Source organism: Schistocerca serialis, chromosome 4 (genome assembly GCF_023864345.2).
Source record: "Schistocerca serialis cubense isolate TAMUIC-IGC-003099 chromosome 4, iqSchSeri2.2, whole genome shotgun sequence".
In the NCBI taxonomy this organism is placed as follows: Eukaryota; Metazoa; Arthropoda; class Insecta; order Orthoptera; family Acrididae; genus Schistocerca; species Schistocerca serialis.
Genome location: NC_064641.1, coordinates 463611332 through 463629152, shown reverse-complemented (window position 1 = coordinate 463629152; position 17821 = coordinate 463611332).

Sequence of the window (17821 nt, the reverse complement as noted above, 5' to 3'; positions counted from 1 at the left end):
CACATCCTGTCCAATTGGCGTCTTCGGCCTGGAATCGGATTCACTGGAGCAGAACTGTCTTCAGTGATGAGTCCCGCTTCGAGGTGAACCCCGATGACCAGCGATGGCGTGTCTGGAGACGCCTCGGCAGCGGTAGGTTCCAACCTGACTTCCGCTCGCCATTCGCCCCGACAACCGGAAGTGATGGCCGCAGGCTCCATTTCTTTTCACAGCAGGACCCCTTTGGTTGTCGTCCGCGGCACCATTGCAGCATAGCGATACCTCGACGACATTCTTCGCCCCGTTTTTTTGCCCCTCCTGCCAAGCCACCTCTGGGCGTACATATCAGCAAGGTAATGCCCGCCCACACACGGCGAGAATTTCTACCGCTTGTATTCGTGCTTGTCGAACACTGTCTTGACCAACAAGGCAGCCTGATCTCTCCCCAGCTGAGGACGTTTGGGGGCAGGGCCCTTCGACCAGCACGGGTTTTTGACGATCTAAAGCTCCAATTGTACAGCATTTGGCTCGATATCCCCCAGAAGAACATCCAACAATTTATCAGCCAATGCCAATCTAAATAACTTTTTGTATAATGGGGACACGTGAACCGCTGCGTTATTGACTTCCTGAATTTGTGTACCTCTTTCTCTTGAGTAAATCATCCAATTTTTCTGCAACTATAATCATTTATTTTTCAGCACAGGTACATCATACCTATCGATTTACGCCCAACTTGGATAATCCCTTTTTGGTACCCATTTTATTGTGTCTTAGAGTGTATTATAAATGCGTCCGTCATCTGAATTAGCGTCTACCGACTTGACAGAAAATCCTGAGTAGTTTTGATCTCAGGTTAAATCAGTAAACGGGTAGAACCCATCACTCCAAACAATGACCATTATGGCAGTGAAACAGAATGACACAGAAAAAAAAGAGTACAAAACGTCCCTTTTAAAACTGTTTCACAATGGAACATCGCACTGTAGTTCCCCCTCTTCAATCGTCACACGAACGACAAAATGACGGACATCGAGATGAGTGACGAAGTGACAGAGAACCAACTGAAATCGCTCAACACAGGAAAGGCCAATAGACCTGGCGGGATAACAATACGACTCTACGCAGAGTATGCTAAAGAACTTGCCCACGGATAGCAGCGATGTACCATAGGTCTGTGCAGTAGCGCAGCGTTCCTAATAATGAAAAAACTAAAAAAGAGGCCAAAGCACAGGTTATTCCTGAAGAAGGATCGTCGCAGAGACGCACAAAGCTATAGACGTTGTTCTATTACAGAACCATTGAACACTTTTTATGCTCACGTATTACGACATTCCCGCCGACCGAAAATCTCCTCTGCAGGGATCAACATGGATTCCGAAAGCAACGATCGTATGAAACCCAGCTCTCTCTGTTCGTCCACGAGACCGAAAAAGCAGTAGATACGTGTGCCCAGGTGGATGCCGTGTTCCTTGACTTCCGGAAGGCCTTCGATACAGTCCCACTCTGCCGCCTAATTAACAAACTACGAGAGAACGGAATATCAGACCAACTGTGTGACTGAACTGAAGAGTTTCTTGAAAACGGAATATAGGATATCATTATGAACAGAAAGCAGTCTTCAGGAGCAAATGTTTCGGCGTGCCCCAAGGGAGTGTTGTAGGGACCATAACTTTTCAAAATATATACAAATGGCCACGGTGGGAGTTCCATGGGGCTTTTCGTGGATGACGTTGTTGTATACTCAGAAATCGATAAGCTACAAAACTGTAGAGGAATGCAGGAAGACTTGCAGAGTATCGACCCTCAACATAAACCAATATAATTTATTGCGAACACATCGACAGAAATACCGTTTATTATACAATTAACAATTGCAGAAGAATGACTGGAAGCAGTTCCTACCATAAAATGTCTAGGAGTATGCGTACGAAGCGATTTGATGTGGAACGACCCCATAATACAGGAAAGGTAGATGCCATACAGATTTATTGGAAGAATCCTCAGGAAATACGTTCCTTCACAAAAAAACCTAACACTCGTTCGCTCGATACATGAGTGCTCGCCTGTCTGGGATTCACACCAAATAGGAGTGACACAGGAAACAGAGAAGATTCAAAGAACAGCAGCACGTTTCGTTAGATGCTAAAAGATGGAAACTGCACTTAGATTACCCAAAATATCTATAATAAGACATGTATCTCCAAGCACATACAACTAAGATATTACATTACATTAATTAAAACTAAAGGTCTCTACGGGTCAGAAACACTAGCTTTGAACAGGAAAACACACTGAAAACATTGAAAAAAAGGAAAACAAAACCGTAAGAAAAATTTTAGGCCCATTACTTGTAGGCGAAAGATACTGATTCAGAGGTAAGCAGGAAATCAAAAATTGCACGAATATCCTTTGTGACTTTAGAAGCCGGCCGGAGTGGCCGAGCGGTTCTAGGCGCTACAGTCTGGAACCGCGTGACCGCTGCGCTCACAGGTTCGAATCCTGCCTCGGGCATGGATGTGTGTGATGTCCTTAGGTTAGTTAGGTTTAAGTAGTTCTAAGTTCTAGGGGACTGATGACCTCAGGTGTTATGTCCCATAGTGGTCAGAGCCATTTGACATTAGAAAAAACAGGTTAAGGTCTTATGAACACATTGAAAGAATGAACCCAGACAGGCATTCAAAACAAATAGTTGAATTCTGTGACAACAGAGTAAAGTCAAAACGGACACGATGAAATGGATTGAAAAACAAAAAAACTGATCTGAAATAGGCAGGAATTACAAAAGGTTATATCCAAAAGTGCGAAATTTTGAGGTCCAAAATTCACAAATGGCAAGCTGGCCAAGAGCAAAAACCAAAGAAGACCAAATTAGTTTGAAGAGAAAAAGGAAGCTCACAGGAAGGGAATGAAATAAATATGGCCTCAGAGGGAGGCAAATGCCCACCACTTAAGGCTTAATGGTCTTATTTGACGAGAATAACAATGATAATAATGGCGATAGTAATAATAGATAAGCTAATGAATATATGTTATTGTAAAATTACTTGTGTGTTAAGTAATTTCCTGGCTACATTTTTTTTTTTTTTTTTTTTCAAATACGTGGAATGACGTCTAAAAATTGTGTGGCAACTTTACAGAAGGGACCCAATCTAGAGAAGTTGATTGGTTTGGAGATCAGATAGAAACAATAGGGTAAATTTATCAGATTGTATAGAAGAATGAAAACAGAATCTGATAGGTATGAGGGAAGTGTTGATAGCGTTGACTATGTAGTAGAACACGTTTGTACGACCGAATCTCATTTCGAATTTTATCGAGCGGATAGGCGTGTACGGGTGTGGAGACAACCTCATGAATCCATGCACCCTGCATGTCAGCAGGGGAATGTTCAAGCTGGTGGAGGCTCTGTAATGGTGTGGGGTGTGTGCAGTTGGACTGATATACCACTTCTGATACGACTCTGACATGTGACACGTACGTAAACATCTTGTCTGATTACCTGCATCCATTCATGTCCGTTGTGCATTCCGACGGACTGGAGCAATTCCGGCAGGACAATGCGACACCCCAAATGTACAGAATTGCTACATAGTGACTCCAGGATTAGTCTTCTGAGTTTAAATACTTCCGCTGGCCACCAAATTCCCCAGACATGAACATTTTTGACCATGTCTGGGATGCCTTGCAACGTGCTGTTCAGAAGAGTTCTCCACCCCATCATACTCTTACGGACTGATGGATAGCTCTGCAGGATTCATGGCTCCAATTGCCTCAGCACTACTTCAGACATTAGTCGAGTCCATACTACGTCGTGTTGCGGCACTTCTGCGTGCTCGCAGGGGACCTACACGATATTAGGCAGGTGTACCAGTTTCTTCGGCTGTTCGGTGTAGTTACTGTTCGGAAAATTATAGTTGGTTCATTTTAGTCTCATTTAATTCAGCAGAGTTCATTTTCTATTTCTTTCCTCTGAAAGAACGTATTAAAGATGAACACGGTCTTCTTCATGGATATTATACTGCATATGATTTATATCATTCCTAGGATCATGCAGAAGGTGTTTAAAATTCAATTTCTTCAATATTTTGGTAACAAATCTGATAAAATTTGAGAAACTCACTATCGCATACGAAGAAGAACAGTACGATAGCATTAGATGGTATGCAGATGGTTTGGTAGAAGCTATAAATTAAGCAAAATGTAATGGCGCGGTCTAATGCCCAGGACTGGTGTGGAAGTATGAAAATCCTGCTGTTCTGATCGAGGAAACTGAGGTTCCGAGCAGTAACGTAAGTACACTTGACTACATAAAATCTAGTCCCCTCTCAGAATACTAAGTCCTGTCATCTGCACTACGGGCAAATCGCGCCAGAAACGGATTTTTTTGTTTCAAGAAAGATCGTTCTGGCGTGAATCACTTTCCACAATCAGGAAATTTCGATAACTGATATACGTGATGAAGTGAGACTATTTAAGTAACATTTGCAATGAATATGCTAGGCATGGAAGTTCGTGTTAGGAGAACTGCACGCTCTAATACAAAGCAACAGAAATGATAGGGATAAATATTACTGCAGTTTAATTTGAACATGATCAGTACGATCACTAAACATCCATATGCAACTGTATTGTTGGTTACGAGTTATGACTTCCTTACGTTAACTTCTTAAGCAGAAATTAATGTCTGTGTCCTAACAAAAGACATATAGTGGAGCAAAGTGCGGTGTGAACAGATAATATTTTGTATCTGGTGGCATAAAATGCATGTTGCGCACTAAAAATTGTTCCCCAGAGTTGTGTCCATCGGCGCTGGTATTTGTTACCAACAACTGGGACACCTTTCGGTCGTAAAGTGATAAAAACAACCATCAGAACTGCATCGAGTATTGGTGATACATGACAACGCATGCTGCTGATTTTACAGACAAAACTGTGCAGGGAAACCATCCCACACGCGCACATTGTTCTCAGGTTGTGGCATCAAATGTTCACCTTTCCCGCTCCTTACCGAACAAACGTGAAGAAAATTACTTTCTGGACCAAAGTGAATTTCAAACCTAGCTTGACGACATCTCTCACACTGAACGAGTCGGTTACTACAGACATGGAATTGGAGAACTACCTGAGCATTGTCAGACTTCTGTAGCCAATGTTACAGAATATACTGCTGACGATTAATTCCCTCTTGTGTTTACTGTTGTGTTCAATAAACTAATGGAAGAACGCTATTAAAAGACACTCACGGAAAACAATCGCAAACAAAAATGGTTCAAATGGCTCTGAGCACTATGGGACTTAACATCTATGGTCATCAGTCCCCTAGAACTTAGAACTACTTAATCCTAACCAACCTAAGGACATCACACAACACCCAGTCATCACGAGGCAGAGAAAATCCCTGACCCCGCCGGGAATCGAACCCGGGAACCCGGGCGCGGGAAGCGAGAACGCTACCGCACGACCACGAGCTGCGGACCAATCGCAAACCAGAAAATAATTAATATACAGTAATGAATTTTGGGAATACAGCTGTCTAGGTAACATATTTAGTCATTCACATTACAAGATTACAGGTTAATGTAAATGCGAGATACGTCACTGCTAATGTGAAATACTGGTACATTAATGGTTGAATGCAAATATGTACAGGTGCCGGATGTCAGTTTGAGAGATGGAGTTCCATGCCTGACGCACTTGGTCGGTCAATACAGGGATGGTCAATGCTGTTTGTGGATGACGCTGGATTTGTCGTCCGAGGATGACCCACATGCGCTCGATTGGCGACAGATCTGCCAATCGATCAGGCCAAAGCAACATGTCGACCTCTGTACGGCATGTTGGGTTACAACAGCAGTATGTCGGCTGTTAGAAAATAGTGCCTGGAAAGCTGTTCGTGAATGGAAATACAACAGGCCGAATCACCAGGATGACGTACAAATTTGCGGTCGAGGTGTGTGGCATGACCACGAGAGTGCTGCTGCCATCATACGAAATCGCAGCCCACGCCGTAACTCCAGGTGTAGGTCGAGTGTGTCTAGCATGCAGACATCTAGATTTCAGGCCCTCAACTGGCCTCCTTGTAACTAATACACAGCCATCACTGACACTGAGCAGAACCACCTTTCATAAGAGAACTCAACAGTCCACCAGAATACCCTTCAACTGGCTGTCGCTTGACACAACTGAAGACGGAAATGGCGGTGGTCTGGGGTCAGTGGAATACACGGTACAGGGTGTATGACACGGAGCTGTCCTTGAAGTAATCAATTTGGAACAGTTCGCTGAATCACTGTGGTGCCAAATGTTGCTCAAATCGCTGCTGCAGACGCGGTAGTACGCGCGAGACACATACGCCGAGCCCGATGGCCTTCCCTCTCGGTAGTGCCAAATGGCCGTCGATGTCCGGTCTTCTTACGACCGTAGATTCTCGTGACCACCGCTGACGGCAGTAATGTATAATAGTTGCGTTTCTGTCAAGTCTCCCTGCAACATCACAGAAGATCATCCAGCTTCTCTTAGCCCTATTACACCATCTCATTCAAATTCAGTCAGGTGTTGATAATGTCGCCTTTGTCGCCTTGAAGACATTCTTGACTAACATTAGCTCACCACATTCAATCTCTAAGGTAACTAATGCTCACGACAGTTACAGCGTGTATTTGAAGCAAACCTGATTTGCATCCTTGTAATGGCGCTATTAGCGCCACTCTTAAGCGACTGGCGTGATATCTGAATAAATGTCATCTTTAAGATGTAGAAACAAGTCTACCAGTTTTCGTCTATGTCGCACAACTCCTTCTTGTTGTTTCGACTTCTTTTTCCGTAAGTGTACATACTGTACTAATAAAAATACTTTACGTCTTACGACGAAAACCTTAAAATGAAAGTCTACTTTAATGAAACGTAAAGTATCTGTAACAGGAGTGTGCCTATATCGGCACTATTTGGTGAGATGTTAACATTCTTAGGACTTCGAAATGGTCGATATGTACGTGCTGTCCTGCATAACACTCAGGTACAGTGGAAATGAAGCATTTGAAGTGGACGCCTTAAGACATCCAGTTAATAAATTATTCAGTGGCGCAATTTCATAAATGAAACTGTGTATTCACAAAAATTAAAAATTGTGTCAGCAGAAAAATTCATTATCAAAGGTGCACTGTCGTAAATTTTTCACCTTTACACTATGCGTTCCTGTAAGTAGCAACAATGCTTATGAAGCACAATTCTTCTTAAGATCTACTTATCTATTTTGATAGAGCTGGTTGTACTTCTGTCACAGAATGGATAACAAGCTGGCTCCCAGAGAGATTTGAACTAAAAGCCAACGTAGCGTTCACTTTATAGAGTGACTCCACTACTTCAGAATAACTGCAGCATTCGTCTCTCCCTTTTCTTCCTAGTGATGGCAAGACAGCTAAATCGTAACGTAAAGAACAAGATTAGCCTCACTTGCCGCTTGGAAAGGCTTTCCTGGACTCAAAGTCATAGATTGTTAACGAGATTCAGTGCCTTAAGTGAAAATCATTCAGATTAGTCGGAGTTTTGTTCCCATTCCTGTAAATACGTTTAGGGACTAGGGTCAAAGAACTAATAATACTCAAATGCACCGACTGGAAACTAAACATCACAAATCAATAACCGTCGCAGTTACTTTTCTGTTTTGAGCCTACTAAAACCGAATCTCTCACTCACCAAATACGAGTCTCATGTCTGGAATATCTTTAGTGGGTATACTGTAAAAAATATGTGTAAGCAATACATTTTTCGATCATGATGTCATTGATACTATTCCCAAAACAGAAGAACACAAATTGCAAGATGGAATACCCAGAGAGAGAATTCGTAAGCTATTAACAACACAGAGACCGAATAATATAGTCCACTACACAGGAAACCATACGCTGAAACCGCTCTGAGGGAAATGAAACCAGCAAGACCGATTCCAGCTTCTGCTAACTCAAAGGGAGAGGAGTTGTCATCAGAACATCGAGCAAGGAACAAAACATTGACAATAATATCTAAAATGAGTCATCCTTAAGCAAAACTATCACTCAGTCTATAAATACTCCAAGAATGACAGATATCATCTACTTACGTAGATGCTGATGAAGCTTTGTCAATGAAAGCAAAAATCATCTATGCTGAAGAGTTTTCCAACTTGCAGCACGCTGAAGACAGAAACAAACTGAAATAATTATAAGTTAATCAAGCTAATTGTGAATCTGATTTTCTACGCAGCACCTTACAGTCGGCACAGAGAATTATTGATTTAGTCACTGTTGGTTTCATATGGACGACACCTCTAGGCTACCACAATATTCATACGTGAATTATTGAGGTGTAACATAACGATACAGATGGGCAGACGGTATTAGAACTTGCTGAGAGCATCCATACGCTAGTTATTCATGACGCAGAACTAGCACTACCTCTTTGTTTTAACAGTGGATATCGTTAGCTGCGTTACATTATATATCTGAATCAGAGTCCAGCGCATGTTAATTCAAGTGGCTAATGACCGTTATATTAGAACAGTGGACGTAGGATTTCAGCAAGAGTCAGAAGGATAAGAGAGAAATTAATCATAAAAATATATTCTCCAACATAGTCTAAATCAGTTTGACAGTTTCACGTACTTCACTGTTTCCACGTTTGGAGTTAAAGATGCGATCAAGCAAGATTTGAAGTGAATTTTCGTCCAGAAAGAAATGTTCTTGACTGTTGTTCGATCAGGAGCGGGAAAGGTGAACATTCGAGCACACAAGTTCAGAATCACCATGTGGTAGCAACACTCGATGCAATTCTGGTGGTAGTTTCTCTTACCGTGTGACAGAAACATGTCTCAGTTGCTGTCAACAATTTATTTGTTTATTTACTTGAGCCATCAGTCTTCTCACTGGTTTGATGCGATCCGCCACAAATTCATCTCCTCTGACAATCTCTTCATCTCAGAGTAGCACTTACAGCCCACATCCTCAGTTATTTGCTGGATGTATTCTAATTTCTGTTTTTCTCTACAGTTTTCCCCACTACAGCTCCATATAGTACGACAGAAGTTCTTCCCTGATGTCTTAACAAATGTCCTGTCATCCTGTCCCTTCTTCTTGTCAATGTTTTCCATATATTCCTTTCCTCGTCGATTCTGCGGGGAACCTAATTTTCAACTCTCTTCTGGAGCACCACATCACAAATGCCTCAATTCACTTCTTTTCCTATTCTTCCAAAGTCCACGTTTCACTAACATACAATGCTGTGTTCCAAGCGTACATTCTAAGAAATTCCTTCCTCCAATCAAGGCCTATGTTTGATACTACTAGATTTCTCTTGACACGGAACGCCCTTTACGTCAGTGCAAGTCTGCTTTTGATGTCCTCCTTGCTCCTTCCGTCATGGGTTATTTTGCTGCATATGTAGCAAAATTCCTTAGCTTCATGTACATCGTGATCACCAGACCTAATGTTAAGTTTCGGGCTGTTCTCATTTCTGCTACTTCTTATTACTTTCATCTTTCTTCGATTTACTCTCAATCCATATATTGTGCTTATTAGACTGTTCATTCCATTCAGTGGATCCTGTAGTTCTTCTTCACTTTCACTGAGGATAGCAATATTATCACCGAACCTTATGATTGATATTGTTTCGTTTTGAATTTTAATCCAACATTTGAATGTTTCTTTTATTTCCGTCATTGCTTCTTCAATGTATAGATCGACCAGATGGGGCGAGTCTACATCCCTATCTTAGACGCTTTTTAATCCGAGCACTTAGTTCTTCTCTCCTACTCTTATAGTTCCGTCTTCGCTCTTGTACAGATTGTGTATTACCCGTCTTTTCCTATAACTTATCCCTATTTTCACAAAATTTCGAACATCCTGCCCCGTTTGGCATTGTCAAACGCTTTTTCCAGGTCGACTGGTCTTATGAAGGTGTCTTGATTTTCCTTTAGTCTTACTTCCATTACCAAACGCAACGTCAGAACTGCCTCTCTGGTGCCTTTACCTTTCCTACAGCCAAACCGATCGTCATATAACACATCCCTTCTCCATTCTTCTGTATATTATTCTTGTTAGCAACTCGAGTGCATAAGCCATTAATCTGATTTTGCGATGATTTTCGCACTTGTTGGCTTATGCTATCTTCGGAATTGTGTGGATGTTGTTTTTCGGGAAGTCTGACGGTATATCGCCAGAGTCATATATTTTACACACCAGCGTGAATATTCGTTTTCTTGCCACTTCCCCAAATGATTTTAGGTATTCCAATGGAATGTTATTTATCCCTCCTGGCTTATTTGATCTTAAATTTTCCAAAACTAATTTAAATTCTGGTTCAAGTACTGGATCCACTGCCTCTTCTATATCGACTCCTGTCGTTTCTTCTATCACGCCGTAAGACAAGTCTTCCCCCTCACAAACACACGCCTGCGGAGGAACTCGTAGTGGGAAAGATGCATTTTGTGCCATGAAATACAAAACATTATCTGTTCACATTTCCCTTTGTTCTAGAATGTGTCTCTTGTTAGGACTCGGCCATTAATTTCTTCTTAAGAAGATACATAAAGGCATCATAACGCGTCGGCAGTAAAAATGTTGTGTAGGAATTCTCGGTGTGCGAACTGATGATGTTCGAACATGAATGCAGTAATTCTTACCCCTCTGACTTCTGTTGCGTTGTATTAGAGCATGCAGCATTCCTACACCCAACTTCTGAACCTAGCCTATTGGAAGCTAATGTTGCGCAGAGATTAAATGGTCACAGTTCACACACGTCAATTACCGAGATTTCCTCACTGTGGAAAATCATTCGTGCCAGAATGATCTATCTTGAAACCATAAAATCTTTTCTGATGTGATTTGCCCAACACCATTCGCCTCACAATTGTTCCCAGCTGCCTCCGCTGAGATCACCCCTCTATTAAACTCAAAGGAAACTGTGTGTTGCAAATATTAGACCTTATCCGTTTGTGAATCTATTTTTTATCGCTTAAACAGCGTTCATAGGATTCAAGTACTCAAAGTCCAGTTGGTAAATGGAAGACAAATTCTAGAACATCAAATGCGAAAATGACAGTTGATAAACACATTCATAGTAAACCACGCCTGTTGTGTAACTGCATGGTGTTCACTCCGTTCATCGAAATTATTTCAAGCGAGAAGTCAAACCGCAATAACAAACAATTTATCGCTTATCGATGCAACAGCAGAAACGTGGCCGAGGAGCTTCGTGCTACGTTCACTGGTTGGACGGCGCCATTGTCAAGCGGTCGGTGGGGGTGGCCGGTGGAGTTCAGAAACTGAGCGGGTACGAGTCTGTTGTTGTGGGTTGCATACTTTTCAAATCAAGGTGCCACTATTACATTACTGCTGTCCACCTCCCACATCTACATATACATCTATAATATGAAAACCTCTGTCAAGTGCATGGCGGACAGTATGTGCCATTGTACCAATTACTAAATTTCTTCAAGTTCCATTCACATATGGAGTGTGGAAATAATGATTGTCGAATGCCTCTGTTCATACTGTAATACATCTCATCTTCTCCAACAGAGATGAGAGTGATACACAGGGGCATATACACTCCTGGAAAATGAAATAAGAACACCGTGAATTCATTGTCCCAGGAAGGGGAAACTTTATTGACACATTCCTGGGGTCAGATACATCACATGATCACACTGACAGAACCACAGGCACATAGACACAGGCAACAGAGCATGCACAATGTCGGCACTAGTACAGTGTATATCCACCTTTCGCAGCAATGCAGGCTGCTATTCTCCCATGGAGACGATCGTAGAGATGCTGGATGTAGTCCTGTGGAACGGCTTGCCATGCCATTTCCACCTGGCGCCTCAGTTGGACCAGCGTTCGTGCTGGACGTGCAGACCGCGTGAGACGACGCTTCATCCAGTCCCAAACATGCTCAATGGGGGACAGATCCGGAGATCTTGCTGGCCAGGGTAGTTGACTTACACCTTCTAGAGCACGTTGGGTGGCACGGGATACATGCGGACGTGCATTGTCCTGTTGGAACAGCAAGTTCCCTTGCCGGTCTAGGAATGGTAGAACGATGGGTTCGATGACGGTTTGGATGTACCGTGCACTATTCAGTGTCCCCTCGACGATCACCAGTGGTGTACGGCCAGTGTAGGAGATCGCTCCCCACACCATGATGCCGGGTGTTGGCCCTGTGTGCCTCGGTCGTATGCAGTCCTGATTGTGGCGCTCACCTGCACGGCGCCAAACACGCATACGACCATCATTGGCACCAAGGCAGAAGCGACTCTCATCGCTGAAGACGACACGTCTCCATTCGTCCCTCCATTCACGCCTGTCGCGACACCACTGGAGGCGGGCTGCACGATGTTGGGGCGTGAGCGGAAGACGGCCTAACGGTGTGCGGGACCGTAGCCCAGCTTCATGGAGACGGTTGCGAATGGTCCTCGCCGATACCCCAGGAGCAACAGTGTCCCTAATTTGCTGGGAAGTGGCGGTGCGTTCCCCTACGGCACTGCGTAGGATCCTACGGTCTTGGCGTGCATCCGTGCGTCGCTGCGGTCCGGTCCCAGGTCGACGGGCACGTGCACCTTCCGCCGACCACTGGCGACAACATCGATGTACTGTGGAGACCTCACGACCCACGTGTTGAGCAGTTCGACGGTACGTCCACCCGGCCTCCCGCATGCCCACTATACGCCCTCGCTCAAAGTCCGTCAACTGCACATACGGTTCACGTCCACGCTGTCGCGGCATGCTACCAGTGTTAATGACTGCGATGGAGCTCCGTATGGCACGGCAAACTGGCTGACACTGACGGCGGCGGTGCACAAATGCTGCGCAGCTAGCGCCATTCGACGGCCAACACCGCGGTTCCTGGTGTGTCCGCTGTGCCGTGCGTGTGATCATTGCTTGTACAGCCCTCTCGCAGTGTCCGGAGCAAGTATGGTGGGTCTGACACACCGGTGTCAATGTGTTCTTTTTTCCATTTCCAGGAGTGTAGTATATTCCTATAGTTATTATTTAAAGCGATTTCTTGAAAAATTAAAAGTAGGCATTCTCAGGATAGTTTTCGTCTGTCTTCAATAATCTACCAGTTGAATTCAAACAAATCCGTATTGATGCTGTGCTTGCCTGTATACGTTCAACATCCCCTGCGCCAGCCGGAGTGGCCTAGCGGTTCTAGGCGCTACAGTCTGGAACCGCGCGACTGCTACGGTTGCAGGTTCGAATCCTGCCTCGGGCATGGATGTGTGTGATGTCCTTAGGTTAGTGAGGTTTAAGTAGTTCTAAGTTCTAGGGGACTGATAACCTCAGAATTTAAGTCCCATAGTGCTCAGAGCCATTTTTCAACATTCCCTGGTGAGACATCCTGGCAGATTAAAACTGTGTGCCGGACCGAGACTCGAACTCGGGGCCTTTGATTTCGGGGGCAACTGCTCTACCAACTGAGCTACCCAAGCACGACTCATGACCCGTCCTCACCAATATGACATACCAATGTACACCCCGCTGCGGAGTGAAAATCTCACTCTGGAAACATCCTCCAGGCTGTGGCACAGCCATGTCTCCGCAATATCTTTTCTTCCAGGAGTGCTAGTTCTACAAGTTTCGCAGTAGGGCTTCTGTGGAGTCTGGAAGGTAGGAGACGAGGTACTGGCGGAAGTAAAGCTGTGAGAACGAGTCGTGAGCCGTGACTGGGTAGCTCAGTTTCAGTCGGCCTTTGGCTGTGGAGCGGTGCGGTACGTCCCGGCCGCTCCGTGTCGCGTTTCCGGGTATGCTGTTTACCGCGCCACCACGCTGGTGTTGAGTGTTATAGTTACATTCCTGACATACGATGGCTCTTTCGTATGAGAAAGCCACTGTCAAGCTGCAGTTTGACACTTCGTACTCTAGACCGAAGGTCCCCGAAGTAGACAGATTTTTACGCGATGTGACACTTGTTGACCCGAAAGAGCTGCTAGGTATCCACTTATCTGTCGTCTCCAGAGTTGTCTACTTTAAGTTCACTGAAGAGAGGTCTGTGACAAACTTCTCAGGCCCTCGACGGAAGGTTATAGGTTCTGCCACTCTGACGGAAACGTGGTTGTGTGTAACGCTCGAACGTGGTAGACTGGGAATACAAAATATACGCGTGTTTGAGCTACCATTTGAAGTTCCAGCGGATTTGGCCACCCTTGCTCCTCGATCCTATGGCACAGTCCTTGGCCACACAGCCGAAAAATGGAAGGCCTTCGAAACTTACCCTGTCCTTAACGGGGTGCGGCAGGTCCGTATTGAATTGCCCCGACATATACCTTCGTATCTCACGATCGCTGGTTGCCGGGCGATAGTTATTTACGACGGTCAGCCGAGGAGCTGTTCCGGATGTGGACAGGTAGGACAAGTGAGTACCGAATGCCTGCAACGCCGTCTCATGCAGACGCCCTCAGCCGATCAGATTCGACCGTCGATAGCGACCTCTATGCCGATTACGTATGTTCCGGCGGCGAGGCGGGTGACGCCAGCAGTTTATGACGACTCTTCTATATTGGTGCAAGCGTTGGAGGCTCCTGCAGAAGCCCCCTGCGTCTTCCAGCCCCGATGCCTCTGTTGCCCTCTCGTCGAGACCAGGCTCACCGCTACAACAAGCCGACGGTGCGGTGGACGTTCAAGAACAGGATGGCGCGTCCACCCATTGCCCTGTGTCGGACACAGGGGCGAGACAGCGTAAACAGAAATCACCGAAGCACCATAACAAACGTCGCATAACGACCGACGCAGTCGAACGGTCGGAGGAAGTAACCATGGATGATGGGGTGCGTCAGTCGATAAACCGATCCGACACGGCCGATACCAACTTATCGCACGGTTCGCTGTCTTGCCCCGCTACCGGCGGGATTGCGCACTGTCGGGGTGCGGGAGATCACCGAAGTCCCGCCCCCTGGGATGCACCCACGACTACATCTGCCCCTCGATATCCAGTGGTACTGACCTCCCTGGGAGACTGGGCGCAGGAGATAGAGATGCAGGATGCATTTCAGGACCCTGACGATACAACCATGCCGTTGGCAACGTCAACGTTGACGGCGACAGACGCGTAGGCCGCCATGACCCACACCCTATCTCTACGCCCTGAGGGCGCTCCACTCCGTGACTGCTGCCCACCTGTAATATCAGACAGCCCCCACGACTTGATGGAACAGGCATACCGCCTCGCCACGATCAATATCAACGGCGTTACTTCTGCTCTCAAAACCCGTATATTGCAAGATACTTTACGAGCGGATCTAGATGTGTTTTCCTTCAAGAAGTCTGATCAGGATTGGGGGGGGGGGGGTTGGGTTGGGGGTTGTGGGGGGGGGGGGGTCTCGCACTCACCGTTGGTACAATTCGTCTGGTGAACCTGTATGCTCCTGCCAGCACCGACAGAAGAAGAGAACGCCGCACCTTTTTTTTTCGGCATGGTACTGGTGGTCCAGGCCAATGCCGACCACTTGGTAGTAGGCGGAGATTTCAATTGTGTACTCAGACCATCCGACCAGGTGCCGCACTACACCACCTGCCCAGCACTTCAGGCGCTTGTAAAGGAATTGGCTTTGTCAGACACAGTGGTCATACAACAAGGTGACCGAAAAGCATACACCTACTTTACTAGTCATTCCGCGAGCAGTTTGGATCAATTTTACGTCACACGTTGCCTGCGATCGGCTGTTGTCGACGCTGAGATGTGGCCGGCAGCGTTCACGGACCACCTAGCATATATGTGTACTCTCACCCTCCCTCGCCAACGCGTCCGACAAAGTAGAAGTCCGTGGCGCCTCAATGTGGCCCTTCTTGATGAGGTAATTGCTGACGCGAAGTTGAGTCCACATGGAGCAGATGCCACCGGTGATTACCCGCCTACGGTTCCATACTTCAGTGGTGGTTACGGCATGTCAAGCCCGCCTTCTGCAGGACATTAGCCAGCTATGGACGAGATATAGCGCGCTGGTGTACCGCGACCACTGATATCTACTACACTGCACTCCGCGAAATGGTTGTGCAACCGCCGTCGCTAGAACGACAATCGGCAGAACGCCACGTAAAGGCACAATTGCACGTATCACCGCCGTACGTCTCACGGGTGTGCGGGTGCGGGCGAGGGCAACTGATGATGTTAGAGGAGAACGACCTTCTCTCCACCATATCATTCAAGACAGGAAAAGACGCAAGAGGCAGCTCATTGCGGAAGTCGTGACGAAGGATGGACGACGAGCTGAAACGGAAACGACCGTCGTCCGAGCATTCACACAGTCATATACACTTCTCTGTGAGCGAGAGTACAACATGGATGTAGGAGTCAGGGAAGTCCTATCCGAGCTACCCGTCTCTCGGAACCCGCAAGATGATGCCACGCTCTTGTCGGAGGTGACTTTGGAAGAACTACGAGAGGCTATGTAACCAAATGCTCCCAACAAAACGCCAGGCCCTGAAGGACTCGCCAGCCGGAGTGACCGAGCGGTTCTAGGCGCTACAGTCTAGAACCGCGCGACTGCTACGGTCGCAGGTTCGAATCCTGCCTCGGGCATGGATGTGTGTGATGTCCTCAGGTTAGTTAGGTTTAAGTAGTTCTAAGTTCTAGGAGACTGATGACCTCAGAAGTTGAGTCCCGTAGTGCTCAGAGCCATTTTGAACCTGAAGGACTTCTCTTGAATTTTGTAAAAGGTTTTATGATCTTATGGGTCCAATGTGGGTCAGGATGTACAGAGAACTCCCGAACCCCGATTTTCGAGTCCCATCTGAATTCACTGAGGCAAGAGGCATTGATTCCGGTACCCAAACCCGAAGGAGACTGTCGCCCACTTGATTTTCGACCATTGACAATGCTAAACACCGACTACAAACTGTTGACACGCATCCTCCACGAGAGGCTCGGATCTACATTAATGGCGGCCATTCACACTAATCAAATCTGCTCCGGAGGCAACAGTAATGTATTCACGGCTTTGAGCACGTATAGAGACGTGGTGGCGCTGATGAAAACATGCCGTCTCCACGGCGCCCTTGTTGCGCTGGAGTTTGACCACGCTTTCGATCGCGTCGAACATGCCTTCTGCGTACAGTTATGGAACACATCGGTGTCCCACGCATGACGACATCTGTTGTGCTTCATTTGGTTCATGGGGCGGTCACGAGGTTTACGGTAAACGGCTATCGGTCCGCCACAGCCCGTGTCAACAGGTCCGTCAGACAGGGTTGTCCTCTTTCTGCCATATTATTCGTCATTGCCCTCGAACCAGCTCTCCAGCCTCCGCTCTGTGACCTTTCGATATGGCACATACGCCGATGATGTGATGTTCTTAGCACGGACTGATGACGAAATACGAACGGCGCTTTCCTGGCTTCAACAGTATACGGCGGTGGCAGGCGATGACATTTTTTGGTGGAGCACAGCTATATGTTTGGGGCTATACCGGAGACACGGAATCCGACAGCAACGATTTGTTATCACGTTACATGGAGGTGGAATGAGGCATGCCTGCAGAACTGGATCTACCCCTGACAAATTTCTCAATGCTCAAATGTTTAAGGATATCGCTCCATCAACAAATACAACGTACGGCGGCCTTCAGGTATTGCCCAATGTGGCGTCGAAAGTAATAAGACCTGCACCAAGCCAGCCGGACATGCCCTGCAAGGCGCCTCCCGGCCAATGACGCCAAACGCTCATTTCCATTTTTCCCCTCACTTATCGACCTTAATGACAGTGAAAAATTAAACCGCGTGTACCTAATGGAAATTTGGGAAAAGCAATCGTCACCGAAGTTAATCTGTCGATAAAGAGGGAGGAAGGGTTACATCTAAATGAAAGGAAA